Source organism: Leucopleurus acutus, assembly GCF_964270905.1.
Source record: "Leucopleurus acutus genome assembly, chromosome: 1".
In the NCBI taxonomy this organism is placed as follows: Eukaryota; Metazoa; Chordata; class Mammalia; order Artiodactyla; family Delphinidae; genus Leucopleurus; species Leucopleurus acutus.
In genome coordinates this window covers 190,089,188-190,114,811 of record NC_139142.1, presented here as the reverse complement: position 1 = coordinate 190,114,811, position 25,624 = coordinate 190,089,188, and the positions used below count along the sequence as shown (strand labels likewise).

At 36.9% G+C, this 25,624-nt stretch overlaps 1 protein-coding gene across 6 annotated transcripts in view; it reads right to left on the bottom strand.

The window, feature by feature from the left end:
- The window catches only part of MLLT10 (MLLT10 histone lysine methyltransferase DOT1L cofactor), a 248,288-nt gene that overhangs the window by 172,267 nt on the left and 50,397 nt on the right, over positions 1–25,624 (bottom strand). The gene's annotated exons all lie outside the window — the stretch shown is intronic.

Sequence of the window (25,624 nt, the reverse complement as noted above, 5' to 3'; positions counted from 1 at the left end):
ATACGAACAGCTCATGCAGCTCGATATTAAAGAAACAAACAACCCAATCCAAAAATGGGCAGAAGACCTAAACAGACACTTCTCCAAACAAGATATACAGATGGCCAAGAAGCACATGAAAAGCTGCTCAATATCACTAAGTATTAGAGAAATGCAAATCAAAACTACAATGAGGTATCACCTCACACCAGTTAGAATGGGCATCATCAGAAAATTTACAAGTAACAAATGCTGGAGAGGGTGTGGAGAAAAGGGAACCCTCTTGCACTGCTGGTGGGAATGTAAATTGACACAGCCGCTATGGAGAATAGCATGGAGGTTCCTTAAAAAACTAAAAATAGAATTACCATATGACCTAGCAATTCCACTACTGGGCATATACCCAGAGAAAACCATAATTCAAAAAGACACATGCACCCCAATGTTCACTGTAGCACTATTTACAATAGCCAGGTCATGGAAGCAACCTAAATGCCCATTGACAGATGAATGGATAAAGAAGATGTGGCACATATATACAATGGAATATTACTCAGCCATAAAAAGGAACGAAATTGGGTCATTTGTAGAGACATGGATGGATCTAGAGACTGTCATACAGAGTGAAGTAAGTCAGAAAGAGAAAAACAAATATCGTATATTAACGCATATATGTGGAACCTAGAAATATGGTACAGATGAACCAGTCTGCAGGACAGAAATTGAGACACAGATGTAGAGAACAAACATATGGTCACCAAGGGGGGAAAGCGGCGGGGGGTGGGGGGGGTGTGATGAATTGGGAGATTGGGACTGACATGTATACAGTGATGTGTATAAAATTGATGACTAATAAGAAGACTAATAAAATTGATGACTATACTGCTGTATAAAAAAATTAATTAAATTCAAAAAAAACTTATATTACATACTTTCACTGAATTCATCTCACAAATATAATGCTGAGCAAAAGAAGCCAGACACACAAAAAGTATTTACTAAATGAGTCCAATTACTAAATTTCAAAGATACACAGAACTCACCTATGATGCTGTAAGAAGTCAGGATACTGGTTATCCTTGATTAAAAGGGGGGCATGAGGGCTTCTGGGGTAATGGTCTGTTTCTTGATCTAGTGCTGACTATATAAATGTGCTCACTCTGTGAACATTTATTGACTTATACATTTATAATTTGCAGACTTTTCTGTATTAGTATTATGTTTCAAAAAAGCCTGTGTTAGAAAGTTAAAAAAAAAAGGCTCAGATGATGGCTATCATTTTCTGGCAATAAAGTATTTTTTAATTAAGACACGTACATTGTTTTTTTTTAAGCCATAATGCTATTGTACGCTTAATAAAGTATAGTATAGATGTAACTTTTATATGCAGAAGGAAACCAAAAAATTCATGTGATTCACTTTACTGCAGTGATTGGAACCAAAATCAAAGTATCTCCAAGCTTTGCCTGAATACTGTCTACAAGAAACTTAATTTGGATACAGAGGCACAAACATTAAAAGTAAAGGGATGGAAAAAGATATTCCATGCAAATAGTAACCAAACCAGACCTTGATGGCTACAGTAATACCACACAAAAAGACCTTAAGTCAAAAGCTGTTGAGAGAGAGAGAGAGAGAGAGGAAGGGAGGGAGGGAAAAAGAGGAGGGAGGGAGACTAACAAGGACATTATATGTTAATTTAAAAGTCAATTCATCAGTGTTAAAATTATAGTGTTAAAAGTTTAAAAACACACACACCAAACAACAGAGCCCCAAATTACGAGGCAAAAATGGACAGAACTGATAGACAGTTCTAATACTTAGAGACTTCAACACCCCACCTTCAATAATGGATATAACATCTAGACTGAAGATAAACCAGGAAACAGAAGACGTGAACAACACTATAAACCAGCTAAACCTAAAAGAACAATCAACCCAACAACAGCAGAATACACATTCTTCTCAATTGCACATGAAACATTCTCCAAGACAGACTCTATGTTAGAACATAAATCTCAATAAATTTAAAAAGAATTAAAGCATACAATGCATCTTCTCCAACTCCAGTGGAATGAAGCTAGAAATCATTAAAAGAGGGAAATGAAAAAATTAGAAATATTTAGAAATTAAATAACACAGTCTTAAACAACCAGTGAGTTAGACAAGAAATGAGGGTAATAGGAAGCAAATGTTTAAAGGGTGGAGGGTTCCCTTTTGAGGTGATAAAAACATTTTACAATTACGTAGAGGTGGTGGTTGTACAACGTCATGAATGTTCTAAATGCCAATGAATTGTTCACTTTAAAATAGTTAATTTTGTTATGTTAATGTTATCTGTTTTTAAAATTGCATACACACACCAAGCCAGCACCCAAAATAGTATAATCCACAATGTCTGGAATCCATTCAAAGATTACCATGCATGCAAAGAAGCAGGAAAACACAACCCACAATGAGAATAATCAATCAAGAACTGATATAAATGATAAAATTAACAGAAAAAGCAACAAAACAGTTACTATAACTTTACTCCATATATTTAAAAAGTTAAGTAGAGTCATGGAAGAGTCTAACAAATAATTATTTAAACAAAATTAATAATTCATTGTGGGGTTTATAACAAAGATAAATACATGACAACAATTGCATAAAGGCCAAAAAAAGAGAAATGGAACTGTATTATTTTGAGGGTCTTATACTATAGGTGACATAGAATAATAACATCACTTGACGGTAGACTGTACTGAGGAAAAGATTTATTATACTTTAAACCCTAAGGCAATGAGTAACACAACAAAACAAAATATATAGCTAGTAACACAACAAAGAAGATAAAATAGAATCATAAAAATCAAAAGCCAAAAAAGAATACAAGAGAGCAAAAGACAGTTGGAGCAAATGAAAACAAGTATCTAAATGATAGATTTAAATCTAACCACATCATTAATCACACTAAAAGTAAATGCACTAAACACTCCAATTAAAAGGCACAGATTGTCAGAACACACGTAAATAAGTGGTCAATAAGCACATGAAAACATGTTCAACATCATCACTCATTCAATAAATACAAATCAAAAAATGAAATACTACTTCACATCTATCAGGATGGCTAAAATAAAAAAGACAAACATTAAAAAGCGTTGACAAGGATCTGGAGAAATAGGACATCTAACACACCAGTAGCAGGAATGTAAAATGGTACACCAACTTTGGGAAATAGACTGGCAATTTTTCAAAAGGGTATGAGTTTTAACATATGACCCAGGAATTCCACTCCTAAGAATAACCTGAAGGGAAATTAAAACATATTTACACATACACCAAAAAAAAAAAAGTGGAAACAACCCCAAATATCCCTCCACTGTTGAATGGATAAACAAAATCTGGCATATCCATACACTGGAATATCACTCGGCAATTAAAACAAATGAAGTACTGATACATGCTACAACATGAATAAAAGTCAAAAATAGGAAACCAGTCACAAAGGACCACATACTGTAGATTCCATTTATACGATATGTCCAGAATAGGCAAATGGACAGAGACTGAGCTAATAGCTGCCTAGGTTGGAGGTGTTGAAGGCAAGTGAGAAGTGAATGCTAATGATTAGTGTATATTTTTGGCTAGATGAAAGTATTAATTGTGATGATGGTTGCACAAGTCTTTGAATACTGTAAAAAAACACTGAATTACATGCTTTAAATGGTTCAGTTGATTGTATAATAGATGAATAAAGCTGTTATATTTTAAAAATCAACAATAGAGAACTGATTTTTTTTAAAAGGGCAAAAGATTTGAACATACACATCACCAAAGAAGATGTGAGAATGGCAAGCACATGAAAAGGAGCTCAAACTTATTTACTCATTAAGGAAATTCAAATTAAAACTACAAAGATACCACAGACATAGAAAACAAACTTATGGTTACCAAAGGGGGAGGGGGGGAGATAAATGAAAGTATGGGATTGATACCCACTACTACATAAAACAGATAAGCAAAAATGATTTACTGTATAACACAGGAAGCTATATTTAATATCTTGTAATAACCGATGACAGAAAATCATCTCAAAGATGTACATATACACATACCTGGAAAAAAAACCCCACAAGGATACCAACTGTACACTTCTTTAATGGCAACTTTAAAAAAAAAAAAAAAGCCTGACTATATACTGAGTGTTGAACAGGATGCAGAGCAAGTGGAACTCTCACATGCTCCTGATAGGAATGTAAAATGTTACAACCACTTTAGAAAAGAGTTTGTCAGTTCCTTAAACAATTAAGCATGCACTTACTATAAACTAGCCATTTCATTCCTATTTACCCATAGAGTATGTGTCTATTATATATTTGTGTGTCTAGACACACAAACACACGTATAGATTCCATTTATATAAAACTCTAGAAAATGCAAATTAATGTATGGTAACAGAAAACAGAACACTGGTTACCTGCGACAAGGCTGAAAGGAGGAACAGGTGGTTCAGATATAGTAGAAGAAATCAGAGTAAAGTTTTAGGAATGATGGATATGTTCACTGACTTGATTGGGTGGATGGTTTCATGTACATACATTAGTCAGAACTTTTCAAATTGTTCACTTTAAATATATGTCGTATACTGAAAGTCAATCATATCTGAATAAACCTGTTTTTAAAAGAAAAATCTTAAAATAGATCTCAATACAAATTTTAATTTACATTAAATGTTATATCATTTATACACAACAGTTGATGGGACAAGGTAAGATTAAAGACAGACTGAAAAGGACAGAATAGATTTTTTTTTTTAATGACCAAATGATATGCTGCCTATAAGAGAAACACTTTTAATAAACAAAGACTCTGATAAGTTTAAAGAAAATAAAGCAAATGGATGGGAAATTAAATACCCTGCTAACAGTAAGAATATAAAGCCTGGAGTGACTATTTTGAAATCAAATATACACTATAAAACACTCTATAGAAAGAGACATTTCATAACAATAAAGGAATAATTTAATAGAAAGACATAACAATTAGAAAAGTGTATGAACCTAATAAAGCCTTAAAATACATGAAGCAACACTTGACAGGATTAAAGGAAGAAACTGACAACGTTCCAATCATAACAGATTTTTAACACACCATTTTCAGCAAATGACAGGTGTACTAGACCAAAAAAAGAAAAAAATCGGGCTTCCCTGGTGGTCCAGTAGTTAAGAACCTGCCTGCCAACACAGGGGACACAGGTTTGAGCCCTGGTCCGGGAAGATCCCACATGTTGCAGAGCAACTAAGCCCATGTGCCACAACTACTGAGCCTGTGCTCTAGAGCCCACGAGCCACAACTATTGAAGCCCGCACACCTAGAGCCTATGCTCCGCAACAAGAGAAGCCACTGCAATGAGAAGCCTGCGCACTGCAACCAAGAGTAGCCTCCACTCACTGCAACTAGAGAAAGCCTGCGCGCAGCAACGAAGACCCAACACAGCCAAAAATAAATAAATTTATTTTTTAAAAAAATGAAAAAAATCAATAAATACATAAAAGAGCTTACCTATAACAAGCATCTTGATCTAACTAATTAGAACACTATATTCAACAGTAGAGGGACTTCCCTGGTGGCGCAGTGGTTAAGAATCCGCCTGCCAATGCAGAAGACAGGGGTTCGAGCCCTGGTCCGGGAAGCTCCCACATGCCGTGGAGCAACTAAGCGATGTGCCACAACTACTGAGCCTGCGCTCTAGAGACCACAAGCCACAACTACTGAGCCTGCATGCCACAACTACTGAAGCCTGCGCACCTAGAGCCCGTGCTCCACAAGAGAATCCACTGCAATGAGAAGCCCGAGCACCACAACAAACAGTAGCCCCCGCTCGCCTCAACTAGAGAAAGCCCTAGTGCAGCAATGAAGACCCAACACAGCCAAAAATAAATAAATAAATAAACAAATATTTTTTTAAAAAACAGTAGAATACAGATGCCTTTTCAAATACATATGGTACATTCACCAACGCAGACCATATGCTGGGCCCTAAAATAAGTCTTAGTGAATTTTAAAGGACTAAAATCATCTAGAGTGTAATCACTAACCACAATGAAATTAAATTAGCAACCAACAATAATTAGCTATCTAGCAAAACCACTAATATATGGCAAATAAATAATAGACTTCTAAATAATTTATGGATCAAAGAGAAAAATCACAAGGCAAATTTGGAAAACACTTTGAAATGAATGGCAACAAATACACAACATATCAAATCTTGTGAAATGCAGCAAAAGTGTTAGGAGGGAAACTTGCAGCTTTAAATACTTTTACTAGAAAAGAAGATCTGAAATCCACGACCTAAAGTGCCCCATGAAGAAATTTAAAAATTAGAGCTAAATACATACAAAGTAAGTAGAAAGAAGGAAATCATAAAGATTAATCAGTAAAACAGAAAACAGGCAGATGACTTTAAAAATTAAAGCCAAACACTATTTCTTTAAAAAGGTTAACAAAACTGACAAATTCTAGGTACACAGGTTAAAGAAAAACCAAACACCAAACTCCAAAACCCAAACCAAGGAAACAACAAAAACAAAATAAAGCAAAACAAAAAGCTGAGACCACAAATTACCAATATTAAGAATAAAAATAGGGTTATGACTACTGACACACTACTGATCCAACAAACATTAACAGGCTAATAAAAAAATACTATATATACTTACTCTTCAAAAATAATTTTTTTATCAAAAAATCTTCCCGAGAAAAGTTTCACTCTAACACTAAAAGGTTTAGCTGGTAAATTCTGCCAAACCATTCAAGTAGAAAGTAACACCTATTACACAAACCTTTTCATTTCAAAGGACTATTATAGCCCTTGCATAAAAAATCTGACAAAAATATTACAATTTTTGAAGAAATGGAGAATTAAAGTATATAACAACAATAAGATTTATGTCAGGAGTTTAATAAATGAATTTCAAATTCACAGGGTTCAGAAAGAGCGTAAAAGCAAATATAAATATTAAATTTTATCAAGCTAACAGAAGGGGTAGAACAGAATAAGAAGTAATCCAATAGGAACGTCTGCACACCTATTAACATGGCCAAAATTCAGAACACTGACAACACGAACTATTGGCAAGGGTGAAGGGTAACAGGAACTCTCATTCCCTGATAGTGAGAATGCAAAAGAGTACAATACTTTGGAAAACACTTCGGCTATTTATTAAAAAAATGAAACATACCTTTCCCATACAATCAAGCTTATGCTCCTTAGTATTTACAAAAATAGTTGAAAACTCATGTACACACAAAATCTTGCACATGGATGTTTACAGCAGCTTTATTCATAATTTCCAAAACTTAACAGGCAACCAAGAGGTCCTTCCACAGGTGAATGGATAAAATGAGGTACCTCCAGACAAACAATAAATCCGCATTAACAATAAGTGAGCTGTCAAGCCATGAAGAGACATGGAGGAAACTTAAAAGCATATTACTAAGTGAAAGAAGTCAATCTGTAAAGGCTACATAACTATATGATTACAAGTATATTACATTCTAGAAAACACAAAACTATGAAAACCATAAAAAGATCAGTGGTTTTCAGGGTTTAGGAGGTAGTGAGGGATGAATAGGCAGAGCACAAAGGGTTATTCATGGCCATGAAAATACTCTGTGTGATATTATAATAATACAATATTATATTATATTATAATGACATATGTCATTATAAATTTGTCCAGACCCAGAGAATGTACAACACCAAGAGAGACCCCTACTGTAAATAACAAACTTTGGATGATAATTATGTGTCATTATAGGTTCATCAATAGTAACAAATGTCCCAATCTGGTGGGGGATGTTGATAATGAGAGAGGCTATGCATCTGTGGGGACAAAGGACATATGGGAAATCTCTGTACCTTCTGTTCAATACTGTTGGGAACATTCAACTCCTCTAAAAAATAAAGTCTATTTTTTAAACATGTAATTCAAAAAAAGACAAGAATGAAAACGAACATAAAACAAGAAAAACAAATAGAAAACATTTAGTAAAATGGAAAGTGTAAATTCAAATACAAATACACACACATGCACACAAACACACAAAAACCCACGTGCATACATTAAACGTAAACAAACTAAAATTTACTTAAAATACAAAAACTGTTTGACTAGGGAAAAAGGCGACTATTTGGTGTTAACAAGAGACAAATCTAACACATTCAAATAAAGAAAAATTAAAACTAAAAAGAAGATATACCATTTGAAAACAAAAACTGATAGAAAGCTGAGGTAGTTATGTTAATATAAGTTGAAATATACATACTTTGAGGTAAAAAATAGCACCAGAGAAAAAGAGTATTCCACAACGAAAAAAAAATCAATTCCTAAGTAAGAGAGAGTAATAGTAAATATGCATGCATTTAATAACATCATCAAAACATATAAGGCAAAAACTGAGACTACACAATTACAATGAGAAATATTAGCATACCTTTCTTGGTAAATGATAGAACACATTCAACAAATCAGAAAGGATACGGAAACTGTTAACAACCCAAATATCAAATCCAACAAGCCAAATATCAAATTTTATGTAAATGCAGATTTATATAAAATACTACATTCCAAAACCACAGAACTTTTTAAAAGCACACAGAGAACTTCTTTAAAAACTGACCATATCCTATCCATAAACCAAGTCTGATAACATTCCATGGGATTAAAATCAAAGAGTATGTTTTCTGACAATGGTGAAATTAAACTAGAAATCGATAATAAAGATAAAAATACTCAAGTATTTGGAAAGTAAGAAATAAACATCTTAATTATCAATAGGTCAAAGTAGTAATTAGAAAGGAAATTATAAAAGTTTTAACTTATGATAAAAATAATATCTAAGTTGTAGGTTAAACTAAATTTCTCCCTAGAAATAAGGTTTTTAAAGCAGTATTAGAAAGACTGGAACTTAATGAGCTAAATAAATTTGCATCTTAAAATTTTTAAAAATAGCTAAATAAACCCCAAAAAAGTAGAAGAAAATAAAAATATTTGCAAGTATTAACAGCTTCTTGTAAATAAAGACATATGGGTAAACCCATCACTAGACTAACTTAGGAAAAAAGAGATGGCACTAATAACCAAGGACATTTTAACTCTGCAGATAGTAAGAAGGTAATGAAGAACTTTTGCCAGTAATTTTAAAATTTAGATGTGAAACTGATGGATTCCCCAAAAGTATAACTTATCAAAACTAACCACAATAAAAAATAGAAATTTTAGGGGCTTCCCTGGTGGTGCAGTGGTTGAGAGTCCGCCTGCCGATGCAGGCGACATGGGTTCGTGCGCCCCGGTCCGAGAGGATCCCACATGCCGCGGAGCGGCTGGGCCCGTGAGCCATGGCCGCTGAGCCTGCGCATCCGGAGCCTGTGCTCCGCAACGAGAGAGGCCACGGCAGTGAGAGGCCCGCGTACCGCAAAAAAAAAAAAGAAAGAAAGAAATTTTAAACAGTTCTTTAATCACTAAAGAAAATAAATACATAATTATAATTTTGGAAAACTCAAGACACAGACAGGTTTGCCAGAGAATCCTATCAAACACCAGGGATAAAATGTGCCAACCTTATACAAATGCTTCCAGAAAATAAAAAAAGAGAGAATACTTCCTAACCTGTTATGACATCCTCATAACGTTGAAATCAAAATCTGACAAGGCCATAATAAGAAAAAAAAATTACATACTAATGTCCCTCGTAAACACGGGTGCCAAAATTATAAATAGCCAACTGAATCCCAGAATAACAATTTGAGCTTACTCTAGGAAAACAAGGTATATTTAACATTCAAAACTGAATCAATTCCTAACAGAATAAGGTAGAACAATTATATCATCTCAGTAGACACAAAAATATCTCCTCTCTTTTTTTTTAATTGAAGTACAATTGATTTACAATGTTAGTGTTAGTTTCAGGTGTACAGCAAAGTGATTCAGACGTATTTTATATATATATAAAATATTCTTTTTTCAGATTCTTTTCCATCATCTGTTATTACAAGATATTGAATATAGTTCCCTGTGTTATACAATAGGTCCTTGTTTATCTGTTTTATATATAGTAGTGTGTATCTATTCTTGATTAAAAAAAAAAAAAAAACTCGTATCAGGGTAGAAATAGTTACCCAAAAACTAAACAAAAGCCAAGAAAAAACCAAAACAGGGAATTCCCTAGTGGTCCAGTAGTTCGGACTCAGCGCATTCACTGCCATGGCCCAATCCCTGGTCAGGGAACTAAGATCCTGCAAGCTCCGTGGTGTGGCCAAAAAACAACAACAACAAAAAAAATTTTTAATAAAATACACATATCAGCATAATTAATGGTGAAATGCTCAACACAATGTCTTTGAAATGGAGAAAAAGAATGCTTGCTATCACCACTTCTATTCAATGTTGTGTTGTAAGTCCTGGCCAAAGTATTAAGGCAAAAAATAAATAAATAAGATGATAAAGATTTACTTTTACTGTAATTTTTTAAAGCACATAACCAAATTCAGTGTATTAACCATGCTTTAAGTGTACAGTTCAGTAATGTTAAGTATATTCACGTTGTTGTGAGACAGATCTCCAGAACTTTTTTATCTTGCAAATCAATATCCAATAAACACCCTTCCCTTTCTACCCCTCCCTCCAAACCCTAGTAACCACCATTACACTTTCTGTCTCTATGAATTTAACTAAGCACCTTATATTGTGGAATCATACAGTATTTGTCCTTTGTGACTGGCTTATTTCACTTAACAATAATGATCTTAAGGTTCAACCATGTTGTGGCACACTGCAGAATTCCCCTCCTTTTTAAGACTGAATAATATCCCATTTTATGTATATACCACATTTTGCTTATCCATTAATCCACTGATAGACATTTGAGTTGCTTATACTTCTTGGCTACTGCAAATAGTGCTGCTATGAACATGAGCACACAAACCTCTTAAGAGACTCTGCTTTCAGATATATACTTGGAAGTGGAATTGCTGGATCATTTTTTTTTATGGTAGTCCTTTTTAAATTTTTTGAAGGAACTCCATACTGTTTTCCATAGCGGTTACAACATTTTACAATTCCACCAAGAGTGTACAAGGGTTCCAATTTCTCCACAGCCTCACTAACACTGGGTTTGCTTTTTTTTTTTTTTTAAATAGTAGCCATTCTAATGGGTGTCCTGTCATCCCACTGTGGTAATGTTGAGTATTTTTTTCATATCAGTGATTTCATATGGATATCTGTACCCTGGATAAGATATGATGAGACAAGGACTTAACTTTTGTGGTATTCTTTCCCCAAACCCATAAATCCAATCTAATCATGAGAAAAACATCAGACAAATGGAGATTGGGGACATTCAACAGGTACCTGGCCAGTATTCCTCAAGACTGTCAAGGTCATGAAAACCAAGAAAAGACTGAGAAATTTCTGTAGACCAGAGGAGATCAGGAGACATGACAACTAAATGCAAAAGGACATTAATGACAAAAATTGATGAAAACTGTTTTAAAGTGTAGCATTCAGTTAATAGTAATATATCATTGTCAGTTTCTTAGTTTTCACAGATATACCACAGTAATGTAAAAAGTTAATAATGGGAGAAACTGGGTAAAGGGTATACAGGAACTGGAACTTCCCTGGTAGTCCAACGGTTAAGAATCCGCCTTCCAATGCAGGGGATGCAGGTTCAATCCCTGGTTGGGGACCTAAGATCTCACCTGCCGCAGGGCCACTAAGCCCATGCACTGCAACTATGGAGCCCGTGTGCCACAACTACAGAGCCCACATGCTCTGTAGCCCAAGTGCCACAACTAGAGAGAAGCCCATGCACCACAACTAGAGAGAAGCCCACACGCCACAACTAGAGAAAGCCTGCACACAGCAACGAAAGACTCAACGCAGGCAAAATATTAATTAATTAATTAAATCTGTTTTTTTAATTTTTTTAATTATTCCAAAACAAAAAATTAATTAAAACAAATTAAACAAACTGATTAAAAAGTTTCCTAAAGGAAAATTAAACGAGTAGAGCCAAAAACACCATTAGTAGTTTTTTTAAATTAAAAAAAATTTTAAAGACAAGAAAATGTGGGAGAGAAGAAAAAAGAAGGGCGGAGGAGGAAGACAGTAATAAGGAAGGGCTATATCTGCAAGATATAAAACTAAAACAATTAAAACAGTGTGGTGCTGGCCCATAAAAAGACACATCACTGAATACAATGAAAGTCCAGAAATAAAGTCAAATCACATGTGAACTTTGTATTTAAAAAAGTGTCGTTTGGAATCAACAAGGGAAAACAAATTATTCAAAATAGGTATTTGGAACAAATGGATAGTCATCTAGGTGAAAAATAAATAGCTCCATACCTCACAGCTTACATTACAATAAATTCTGGATGGATCAACAATCTAAATTTTTTTTTTAACCACCTACTAGAAAAAAATGTACAAAAAGTTTAAAATAATCTTGGTGTAGAAAACAGTCCTTCTAGTGTGCTACAAAATTAGGAAAATATTTGTTAATAATAATAATAAGCATGATTATAAACTTAAATTTCTGTATGGCCAAAAGCAAAATCAAAACACAAACCACCATCTAGGAGGAAAAAATTCTGCAATACCCCAGACAAAGGACTAATTTCCATAATACATTAAGAGTTCTTACACAACAATCAACAAATCTGCCAGGACTTCCCTGGTGGTCCAGTGGGTAAGACTCTGCGGTCCCAAGGCAGGGGGCCTAGGTTCGATTCCTGGTGGGGGACCTAGATCCCACATGCATGCCACAACTAAGAGTCCGCATGCCACAACTAAGAAGCCCACATGCCGCAACTAAGAAGCCCACATGCCGCAACTAAGAGTCCGTGTGCCACAACTAAGAAGTCCACATGCTGCAACTAAAAGATCCCACATATTGCACCTAAGACCTGGCACAGCCAAAATAAATATTAAAAAAAATAAAATAAAACAAATGTGCCATGAGGAATGTACCAAGAGGAAAATGAGCTAACAATATGAATGAATACTTCACATAAAGAAAATACAAATAGCTTTTAAGCATATGAAAAGTTGCTCAACTTCTCTCATAATAAGAGAAATACAGATTAAGGCTAGCTTTACATAATTCTTACCTACCAGAATGGCAAATATAAAAAGATTCTTAATACTGACAGATGGAAAGAGTTAAAAGCTGTATTTTGAATCTCTCTTTCAGGCCCCTGAAGAAAATATCTTCACAGTTCTTGCAAGATAAACATTGAAGATAGACGAGAGTCCTATAGTGTCTGCCATGTACTAATAATGTATCCAAGAATGCTCTTTAGCCTGCTGTACTTGGCTGTCAGGAATGTATATTGTATAACTTATAATTTATAGTCTATACTACATTAAAATAAAAGAGCTAGCCACTTACAGATACAGAGGCTATATGGCAAGTAGGCATATTTAAACTGAGGGTCCCCAAACCTGGAGGCTTCCCTCTGCTAATGGGACCTGCACTCGCATTAGCTTCTTGTCAACCTTACAATCAAAATGCTGGAAACATCAAAACCTGCATCAGAGTTTGGAGGCCTCTGTATCGCAACAGAGTATGCTTTTCCTTTATAGTATATTTGGTGCTGGAAAAGCCGATTGTGACTTGTGAGTCTGATCAACAATCCAGAACTGAAACTGACTCGGGTGGTCATGCAACTGTGCTGAGGAAAATATGATGAAAACAGGCTCTTTGCATGTATTGTGAATATACTGTGAATTAGTACATCTCAATAGCGGGGAATTAGGCAAAATCCACTGAAATTTCAGATGCACATACCCTCTGACCCAGCAATCCCACTTCTAGGAATTTTTGCCTATAGCTAATCACCCACTTATCCATGACTACATTGTACATGGTTATTCACTGCAGTACTGTTTAAAAATAATAATAATAACTAAATGTTCATCAAGAGAATGGTTAAATTACGGTTCATTTTTACAATTAAGTATCTTGCAGATGTATATGAGAGTTTTTTATTACTTATGTGCAATGATCTCCAAGGTATATTATTAAATGAAGAAGCAATTCATAAAACACTATATCCTACATTTGTGTAAAAAATGTTTATGTATGCAGAAAATAGCTCCGGACAGATATCAAGAATGCAGTAACCTCCCCAGGAAGGAAACTACATGGTAAGGAAGCAGGAACAGTAAGAGCTAAAAGCTGGTAATTATATCCAATTTCCTACTGACATATACATTTTTCAGCAATCTCACCATCACCTTAAACTCAACACATGAAAAGTATATCTCAACATTGATCTTTACTCCCAAAACAACCCTCTGCCCAACACTCTCTACCTCAGTTAAGACCATCAACATTCAGCTGTCCACAGAGAAATCTGAGCAGCTCCCTTCCCTCATCTCAACCCACATCCATTAAGTCATATGATACTACTGTAGATAGCCATGATTTAAGCTTATTCACGGGCTTCTGTGGTGGCACAGTGGTTAAGAATCCGCCTGCCAATGCAGGGGACATGGGTTCGAGCCCTGGTCCAGGAAGATCCCACATGCCGCGGAGCAACTAAGCCTGTGCACCACAACTACTGAGCCTGCGCTCTAGAGCCCATGAACCACAACTACTGAAGCCCATGTGCCTAGAGCCCGTGCTCCGTAACAAGAGAGGCCACCGCAATGAGAGGCCCGCACACCGCAAATAAGAGGAGCCCCCGCTCACTGCAACTAGAGAAAGCCGGGCGCAGCAACGAAGACCCAACGCAGCCAAAAATAAATAAATTTAATAAATAAATTTTTTTTAAAAAAAGCTTATTCAGTATCCATTTCCTCTTCTTGTTAGAATACCACGCTTCAGGAGATTCTATTCATTTCTGGTTCCAGTCACTCCAAAATGCAAACACTCGAGCACTCAATTTTTTCTGAAGTCTGTGAGTTATATCTTTTCATATATTATTTTTGCTTCAGTTATCCAGAATCTATTTCTGTTACTGGCAACCAAATAATATACCTGTCTCTTGAAAACTGGTAAATAAGAGTTAAAAATGAAGCATTTGGACCTATGGCATCTCCAAGAGCCTGTGCTGTCACAGAAACACCAGAAAATGGAGAATAAAATGTCACAATCAACTTTGTCAGAACTCTGGAAGATAGTCAAAAGTTTATGCACCCAAGTAAAAAATAAAGAAAGAGGCAACCTGGGACTTCCCTAGTGGTCCAGACTCTGCACTTCCACTGCAGAGGGCATGGCTTCAATCCCTGGTCGGGGAACTAAGATCTCACATGCCACACTGCGTGGCCAAAACCAAACAAAAAAAAAAAAAAAAAAGGAAGAGGCAACTTAAAAACAGTAAGAGTTCTGCGTCATTTTTACTTGCCCTGGCTCTACCCCTCATTGGCTTGACAATGGTCTTGAAGACAGCACCCCACGTTCCTAGTGCCAAACTCTGGTCCCTGGTTCCAAAAGAGGTTGAGCAGAGCTTGTTCTCAAAGAACTGTGATTTTAAGTTTTGACCTAACTGTGGGAGGGGGACAGAAAGAACCCAAAGGACTGACTCAAGGCATTTGCCTTTGTATCCCCTAACCTGGGTGTTTCTCAGGGTGTTATAAGTTTAAGAAGTTAATTGCAATCCCCAGGATAGCTACTAGAAATATATATATGGAAAATGAAATAAGAATTAAAACCTGTTACAAGGAACAGAGAAGAACATTATATATTGAAAAACAGGTCAAAACACCAAGAAGAGGGACTTCCCTGGTGGCACAAGGGTTAAGAATCCACCTGCCAATGCAGGGGACACAGGTTCGATCCCTGGTCCAGGAAGATCCCACATGCCACGGAGCAACTAAGCCTGTGGGCCACAGCTACTGAGCCCACGTGCTGCAACTACTGAAGCCTGCACGCCTAGAGCCCGTGCTCCGCAACAAGAGAAGCCACCGCAATGAGAAGCCCGCACACCGCAAAGAAGAGTAGCCCCCACTTGCCACAACTAGAGAAAGCCCACGTGCAGCAATGAAGACCCAACACAGCCAAAAATAAATAAATAAATTTATTTTTTAAAAAACACCAAGGGGCTTCCCTAGTGGTGCAGTGGTTAAAAATCCTCCTGCCAATGCAGGGGACATGGGTTCGAGCCCTGGTCGGGGAAGATCCCACATGCTGTGGAGCAACTAAGCCCGTGCACCACAACTACTGAGCCTGCACTCTAGAGCCTGCGAGCCATAACTATTGTGCCTGTGCTCCACAACGAGAAGCCACCACAATGAGAAGCCCATGCACCACAACGAAGAGTAGCCCCCGCTCACCGCAACTAAAGAAAGCCCGTGCACAGCAATGAGTACCCAAAGCAGTCAAAAATTTTTTTAAAAACGCCAAGATAAAACAATGATAAACATATATGCACCAAACATCAGAGCTCCAAAATACATGAAACAAAAATGAACAAAACTGAAGGGAGAAACAGACCATTCTTTAGTAATAGCTGGAAATTTCAGTACCCAAGTTTCAATAATGGATAGAACTTATCAGAAAATCAGTAAATAAATCGAAGAATTGAATAACACTACAATACATCTAGGCCCAATATATATATATATATATATAGAACACTGAAATAAAAACAGCAAAATACACATTCTTCTCAAATACCCATGAACATTCTCCAAGATCACAATTAATTCAGGTCACAAAACTAGTGTCAATAAATTTGAAAAGATCTGAAATCAGATCTTATCAATCCACAGTGGAATGAAAATACAAATCCACAACAGAAGGAAAACTGGAAAATTCACAAATACATGGAAATTAAACAATATTCTCTTAAATAACCAATGAGTCAAAGAAGAAACCACAATGGAAACTAGAAAATACCCTAAGACAAATGAAAAACACAATATACAAAACCTCATGTGATACATAGGAAGCAGCACTCAGAGTTAAATTCATACCTGTAAATATCTATGTTGGAAAGAAGATGCTTGAGGGGGTGAAATGGGGTAGGGTGGACAGATAAGGGAGTGACAGTTTAAAAATACAGGGTTTCTTTTGTTTTTTTAATTGAAGTATCGCTGATTTACAATTTTGTCTTAGTGTCTGATGTACAGCAAACTGATTCAGTTTTATATACATATATATTGTTTTTCAGATTCTTTTCCATTATAGTTTATTACAAGATATTTATACAGTTCCCTGTCCTATACAAAAACAAACAAACAAACAGGGTTTCTTTTTGAAGTGATGAAAATGTTCTAAAATTGACTGTGGTGTGTTGCACATAACTGTAAATACTTAAAAAAAAAAAACTGTTGCACACTTCAAATGAGTGAAACACATGACATAAACCATCTCCTAATAAAGCTGTTTAAAACAAAGCAAAAATGGGGCTTCCCTGGTGGTGCAGTGGTTGAGAATCTGCCTGCTAATGCAGGGGACACAGGTTCGAGCCCTGGTCTGGGAGGATCCCACATGTCGCGGAGCAACTAGGCCCGTGAGCCACAACTACTGAGCCTGTGCGTCTGGAGCTTGTGCTCCACAAAAAGAGAGGCCACGATAGTGAGAGGCCCACGCACCGTGATGAAGAGTGGCCCCCGCTTACCACAACTAGAGAAAGCCCTCACATAGAAACGAAGACCCAACACAGCAAAAATTAATTAATTAATTAAAAAAAAAAAAAGATGATCTCAAATTCATAAACTAATTATATACCTATGCTAAGGAGCTAGAAAAAGAGCAAACTAAACCCAAAGCCAGCAGAAGGAAGAAAGGTGTAAAAATCAGAGATAAAATGAGAATAGAAAAATAACAGGGACAATCAACAAAACCAAAAGTTCTTTGAAAAGATCAACAAAATTGGCAAACTTTTAGATTGACTAAGAAAAAAAAGGACTCAAATTACTAAATTCAGAAATAAGAGTGCGAACATTATTACTGACCTTAACAAAAAGAAAGAGAATTATAAGAGAACACCATGAGCAAATACAGACCAACAAATTAGATAACCTATAGGAAATGGACAAATTCCTAGAAACACAAACTAACAAAGCTGACTCAAGAAAGAGAAAATCAGGGCTTCCCTGGTGGCGCCGTGGTTGAGAGTCCGCCTGCCGATGCAAGGGACACGGGTTCGAGCCCCAGTCCTGAAAGATCCCACATGCCGCAGAGCGGCTGGGCCCATGAGCCATGGCCGCTGAGCCTGCGCGTCCGGAGCCTGTGCTCCGCAACGGGAGAGGCCACAGCAGTGAGAGGCCCGCGTACCGCAAAAAAAAAGGAAGAGAAAATCTGAACAGACCTATAACAAGAGATTGAATCAACCAACAAGCAAAAACCTCCCCACAAAGAAAAGCCCTGGACCAGATGCCTTCATAAGTGAATTCTACCAAACATTTAAAGAAATATTAACAAAAATCCTTCTCAAACTCTTCCAAAAATCTTGAAGAGGGAACACCTCCTAGCTCATTCTATGAGGCCAGTATGATAGCAAATGCCCCCAAGGTCAGACAAACATAAGAAAACAAAATAACAGCCCAATACCCCTTATGAATATAAATGCAAATATTCTCAAAACAAGTGTATCAGTGTCCTAGAACAGCCATAAAAAATGTCAACAAATTTGGTAGCTTAAGAAAACAGAAATACATTCTCTCACAGTTCTGGAAGCTCTAAGTCCAAAATCAACATGCTTCTCTCCTACCTCCTCGTGGCTCTCACAATCCTTGACATTTCTTGGTTTATAGCTACATTACTCCAATGTCCACCTTACTCTTTTGTTTTTTTAACCTTAGTCTTCACATGGCCATCTCCCCATCTCTGTGTCTCCACATACTTTCACAAGGACATCTGTCATTGGATTGAGTGTCTACAACAGGCCAGGATGATCTCATTCAAGATTTTTACACTGAAAACTACAAAACATTGCTGAAAGAACTTAAAGACATAAATAAATGGAAAGACATCCTGTGTTCATATTATGGAAGACTTAATATTGTTAAGACAGCAATACTATCCAAAGCAATCTACAGATGCAATGCAACCCCTTATCAAAATTCCAATGGCCTTTTTCACAATCCTTGAATTCATATGGAATTTCCATAGAACACAAGGAGCCAAAGCAATATTGAAAAAAAAAGAGTAAAATTGGAACAAACTTCCCAATTTCAAAACTTATTACCAAAGCTACAGTCATCACAACAGTGTGCACTGGCATAAGAATACATAAAAAGAGCAATAGGATATAATAGAGTCCAGGAATAAACCCATGCATATATAGCCAACTGATTTTTAACAAGGATACCAAGACCATTCAATGGGGGAAAGAACAGTCTCTTCAACAAATGGTGCTGGGACATCTGGATACCCACAAGAAAAAAAAATGAAGTTGGACCCCTAACTCACATCATATACAAAAATTAACTCAAAATGGTCTTCACTGGTGGCACAGTGGTTAAGAATCCGCCTGCCAATGCAGGGGACACAGGTTCGATCCCTCGTCCAGGAAGATCCTACATGTCATGGAACAACTAAGCCCATGCGCCACAACTGCTGAGCCTGCATTCTAGAGCCCATGCTCCACAACAAGAGAAGCCGCTGCAATGAGAAAAGCCCGTGCACTGCAACGAAGAGTAGCCCCTGCTCACCACAACTAGAGAAAGCCCGCACGCAGCAACAAAGACCCAAAGCAGCCAAAAGAACAAAACAAAACAAAAACTCAAAGCAGATCAACAGGGGAATTCCCTAGCAGTCCAGTGGTTAGGACTCTGTGCTTCCACTGCAGGGGACACAGGTTCGATCTCTGGTTGGGGAACTAGGATCCTGCATGCTGCACAGCACAGCCAAAAGAAAAAAGAAAAAAAGATCCTATCTCTGAATGTAGTCACATTCTGAGCAGCTGGGGATTAGGACTTCAACCATGAAGTGTGTCAAACTTCCTTGTCTGTTAAAATAAAGAAAAAAAAATTTTTTTAATGGATCAACAACCTAAAAAGAGCTAAAAACATAAAACTCTAAGGAAGGAAATGGGTGTAAAATCTTTATAACTTCGGGTAGTAATGGATTCTTAGGACACTAAAAGCATAAGCAACAAAAGAAAAATTAGATAAATTGGACTTCATCAAATTAAAAACTATAGTGAATCAACGGACAATATAAAGAAAATGAAAAAACAACCCACAGAGTGGGAGAAAAGATTTGTAAATCATGCATCTCTGATAGGTGTCTAGAATCCAGAAGATGTAAAGGAACTCTTATAGCTCAACAAAAAAAAAGACAAACAAAATTACAAAATGGACGAAGAATATGAACAGGGGGACTTCCCTGGCAGTCCAGTGGTTAAGACTCTGCACTTCCACTGCAGGAGGGCATGGGTTTGATCCCTGGTCGGGGAACGCCCGACACAGCCAAAAAAAAAAAAAAAAAGAATACGAACAGGTATTTTTCCAAAGAAGATTTACAAATGGCCAACAAGCACTCATCATTCATGATTAGAGAAATGCAAATCAAAACCACAATGAGGGCTTCCCTGGTGGCGCAGTGGTTGAGAGTCCCCCTGCCAATGCAGGGGACACGGGTTCGTGCCCCGGTCCGGGAAGATCCCACATGCCGCGGAGCAGCTGGGCCCGTGAGCCATGGCCGCTGAGCCTGTGCGTCCGGAGCCTGTGCTCCACAACAGGAGAGGCCACAGCAGTGAGAGGCCTGCGTACCACAAAAAAAAAAAAAAAAAAAACACAATGAGGTACCACTTCATATCCACTAAGATAGCTATAATCTAAAAATTCAGAAAATATTAAGTGTTGGTGATAATGAGAAGGAAATGGATCCCTCATACACTGCTTGTGGGAATGTAAAAATGGTGTAGCCACTATGAAAACCAGTTTGGTGGTTCCTTGAAAAGTTAAATACAGAAGCATCATATGACCCATCAATGCCACTAGTATATACCCCCCAAAATACCAATGTTCTAACATCTATACCAGTGTTCACAGCAGCACTATTCACAACAGCAAAGAGATGGATACAACCCAAATGTCTTTCAACGAATGAAAGGACAGATAAAATGTGGCCTGTATATATTCAATGGGGTATCGATCAGCCATAAAGAGGAATGAAGTACTAATACAGACTGCAACGTTGCTGAATCTGAAAATGCATCTAGACACTGATAAACAGTTGTTAACACACACACACACACAAAAAACAAATATCATATGCCTCCTGAAGGAAATATACAACACTATCTATGAAGTATTCTTGACTGTCCCCACAATAAACTGATTATGATCAAGTCTCTGAATATATCTAACTACTAATGTACAGAAAATACATGGAACAAAGTGACATGTTAACACACACACACACACACACACACACACACACACACACCCCATCTAAGATTAATCAACAAAGTCTGCTGTGTACAAACTCTACAGGACAAATGACCTAGATTTTTTCCATAAGTAAACTGACAAATGGGGGAAAGAAGACAAAGGAGATTACAGAGAGACCTAAGAGACATACCAAGCTACTGCAATGTATGCACCTTATTTGGATCCAGCTTATGGACCTTACGGGATCCTGATTCAACAACTATAAAAGAAAACAGGAGACAGTCAGGAAATTCTGAACAATGACTAGATATTTGATGGGTTTAAGAAATCCCTGTCAATTATTTTAGGTGTGATAATATATTGTGCATTTTTAAAATATACACGTAAACTAGAAATGCTCACGGAATTCAAAATAATCAGAAGACTGGGGTAGGGAAGGGTATAGAAGAAACAGCTGGCCATGACTTGGTCACTGTTAAAGCTAGGTACCAAGGTGGGGATTCTCTCTATTTGTATTTTTCAATAATATTTTGAAATTTTTCAATAATAAAAGTATTTTTGAAATTTTTCAATAATAAAAGCATTTTTTCAATAATAAAAGTATTTTTTTTAATATACCTGTAAAAATTTACCACTTTAGTATCTCTGATGTCCATTCCCTCATTTTTATCCCTCCTCCTACTTCTGACTCAAACAGTTCCTCAGTATCTCTCCCTTGGACTTAATACAATAAAGCAGAGTCTTACCTCTGTGGAGCGTAGATTCTAACATCAGAGTACAAAACCCAAAACAGTATGTATAATCAAAACTATCCTTGAAAAACCCCTTAAAATCCCAATAGAGAAAGTGCATGACACTGTACGTCATTTTGAATACACAACACTGCTTTATTCAAGTTCTTCTAACTGCGCTGTCAGATAGTATCTATCAATGATCCTCAACTCACTTTAAAACTTCCTCTTCAAGAATATAAGTAAGCCGACACCACCTCTTGCCTGGCCCCCTCAATAATAGTATACTTCATGTCTTTGTCAGCGATGGTTGGGAAAGCTTTACAATAATTCACAAGGGATTTCCATATAGGTTTGCCTAGAGCTCAGTGAGTAAAATGGCAGACTGAATTACCTCCATAATTTATTTTTTTTCTATCTCCCCCCACCCGCTAGGCCATATAGCTGGTTTTAAGCATGTTAAATGCACTTATGATCCAGCTCTGCCTTTCTTTTTTATAGTTGGTCTGGTCTCATGTCCTTCCAATCCATTTACCACAACGCTGTCAGAGTGATCTTTCTAAAACAGAAAACTCATACGTTATTCCTCAGTTTCAGTGGCTCCCCGTAATCAACAGGATCAAGTCCTTAGTATGAAAGGGTGGAGCAGGGGCCGGAAGAAAGAGGGAGGGGGAAGGTGGGGAAGGAGGGAGGGAAGGCAAGCCAAGGCAAGGGGAGGGGAGGAAGGAAGGAAAAGGATGAGCAGGGGAAAGGGAAAAGAAAGAAAATCTTGCCTGTACCATCAGCTCCACCTCTCAGAAGGCCTACTATTCAAACTCTACAATGCAAATCCCTGATGTACCTGTGTCTTTTGTCATTTACTTCTCCCTTTGCCTATAATAACCCACTTTTCACACACCGATCTATGTTAAAACACTTACCTTCAACAACTGAGAACTATGGAGTGATTAACACTGAAGAAAAGTAACAGTTAAATTGAAAAATTCCTAATCCTGATCACCAGAAAAACAAAACTAAAATTTGGAACATATTTTCTGGTATGAAAAATGGGTATTAGATATTAAAGAACAGCATCACTGACACTATATACATCAGGTACATTGTGAGGTTTCGCTAACCAGTCTGGAAATACCATTGGCATTTCTAAAATAAAATGCATTCCAGGCTCCAAAATAATTTTGGAACACAATTTAGTCAGAATTTTTTAAATACACATCAAATTTAGACTATAACAAAGATGGCATTGCAAATCAATATGAAAAAAATGAACTGTTCAATAAATGGTGATGGGACAAATGGTAGCATTTTAGCATCTAGGAAAAAATTAAGTTGGAACCATACCTCACATTGTATTTGCTGCAAACATTCCAAATGTATCAAAGATTAACTGTTAAAAAAAAAGAAAAGAAAGAAAGAAACTATAAAAATACTAAAGGAGGGAGGGGCTTCCCTGGTGGTGCAGTGGTTAAGAATCCGCCTGCCAATGCAGGGGGACACAGATTCGAGCCCTGGTCCAAGAAGATCCCACATGCCGCAGAGCAACTAAGCCCGTGCGCCACAACTACTGAGGCTGCACTCTAGAGCCTGCGAGCCACAACTACTGAGCCTCTGTGCCACAACTACTGAAGCCCGCGCTCCTAGAGTCCCTGCTCCACAACAAGAGAAGCCACCACAACGAGAAGCACACGCACCGCAATGAAGAGTAGCCCCTGCTCGCCACAACTAGAGAAAGCCCACACACAACAAAGACCCAACGTAGCCAAAAATAAATAAAATAAATAAATTTACTAAAAAATATATATATATATATAAAAGAAGAGGGAGTTCCCTGGTGATCCAGTGGTTACGACTCTGCATTTCCACTGCAGGGGGCACAGGTTCACTCGCTGGTCGGCGAACAATCCTATATGCCATGCGTTGTGGCCAAGAAAAAAAAAAAGCTTAAGGAAAAACATGAAAGAATTCCTTTATAACTTTGAAGTAGGGAAAGCCTTAACTAATGGTTCAAAACACAGAAACCAAGAAAGACAAGATTAAGAAATTCAACTAAATAAAAATCAAAATTTTCTGCATGAGAAAAAGCCACATGAGCAAGATCAACAACAGGGCCAAAACTAGTCCAACTTCATCACAAAAGCCTAATATATGAAGTACTCCTATGAAAGCTCCAACAAATCAAAAAGGAAAAAATCAACAACCAAACAGAAAAAGAACAGATCACATATGGGACAATACCAGTTGAACTGCTCTTAAAAACATGAAAAGATGCTCAGATTCACTCATAATAAGAGAAATGCAAAATGCATGGTTTGAGACACCAACTTTCATCTACTGGGTTACTAAAGATGTGTGCTGCTGGGAACACAAATTGGTACCACCACTAAAGAGAATAATTTGGGAATATCTACCAAAATTAATTGTAAAATCTCTCTGACCCAACAGTTCAACTGTTGGGAATTAATAAAAACCTACAGATGTCTTTGCACAGAAGCAAAATGACATATATATATACAAGCATTAGTCATAAAAGCAAAAGATTAGAAACAGGCAGCTGATTATATAACATATGATAATAAAGAAAGCTCTATACTAATAATAGATAAACTGTTCAGGAAAACTTAAGATGCAAGAGAGTATATATAATATTCATCCATTTGTATAAAATTGCAGAAAATTTTTGTTTCCTCATATTTATTTGTGTATCCAAAAAAGTAGTAACAGCAACTATGTTGGTGGCAGAAACTGTACTGAGAAACTGTGCAGATAATGGTGTACAGGGGTAGGAGTGAGGATTTTTAATATTTAAAATTTTGGATAATGTGACTTATAGTCTAAACATCAGATTTAAATATTTATATATATGTATATAGTGCTAGTCAAAAACATTGTATTTTCCCCGTTTATTTACTCATGCCATGAAACTATTCTATGCCAAAAATACTTTAGAGCTGGCTTCCCAAAATGGAAGTATATACTAATAGTACTAGTTTTATCTCTACTATTTTGAGTTTCTCCATCAGTTACTTAATTTTCATAAAATGCCACAGTGTAATAAATTGAAGTCTACACATTTAAGAATGGTACTGAGCTATAAAGAAACATGGATTTCTCTAAGAAAGGTAACTAAAAACGGAAATGGGGCTTCCCTGGTGGCGCAGTGGTTGAGAATCTGCCTGCCAATGCAGGGGACACGGGTTCGAGCCCTGGTCTGGGAAGATCCCACATGCCGCGGAGCAACTGGGCCCGTGAGCCACAACTACTGAGCCTGCACGTCTGGAGCCTGTGCTCCGCAACAAGAGAGGCCGCGACAGTGAGAGGCCCGCGCACCGCGATGAAGAGTGGCCCCCGCTTGCCACTAGAGAAAGCCCTCGCACAGAAACAAAGACCCAACACAGCCATAAATAAATAAATTAATTAATTTATTTATTTATTTAAAAAATAATAATAAAATAAAAATGGAAATAAAACTTAGAAATACAAAAGGGGTCTTATGAAAGCACACCAAAATTTAAGAAAAGTCAGAATTTGTTTATATTCAAGCAACAAGGATCCACAGGGTGTTAAAAT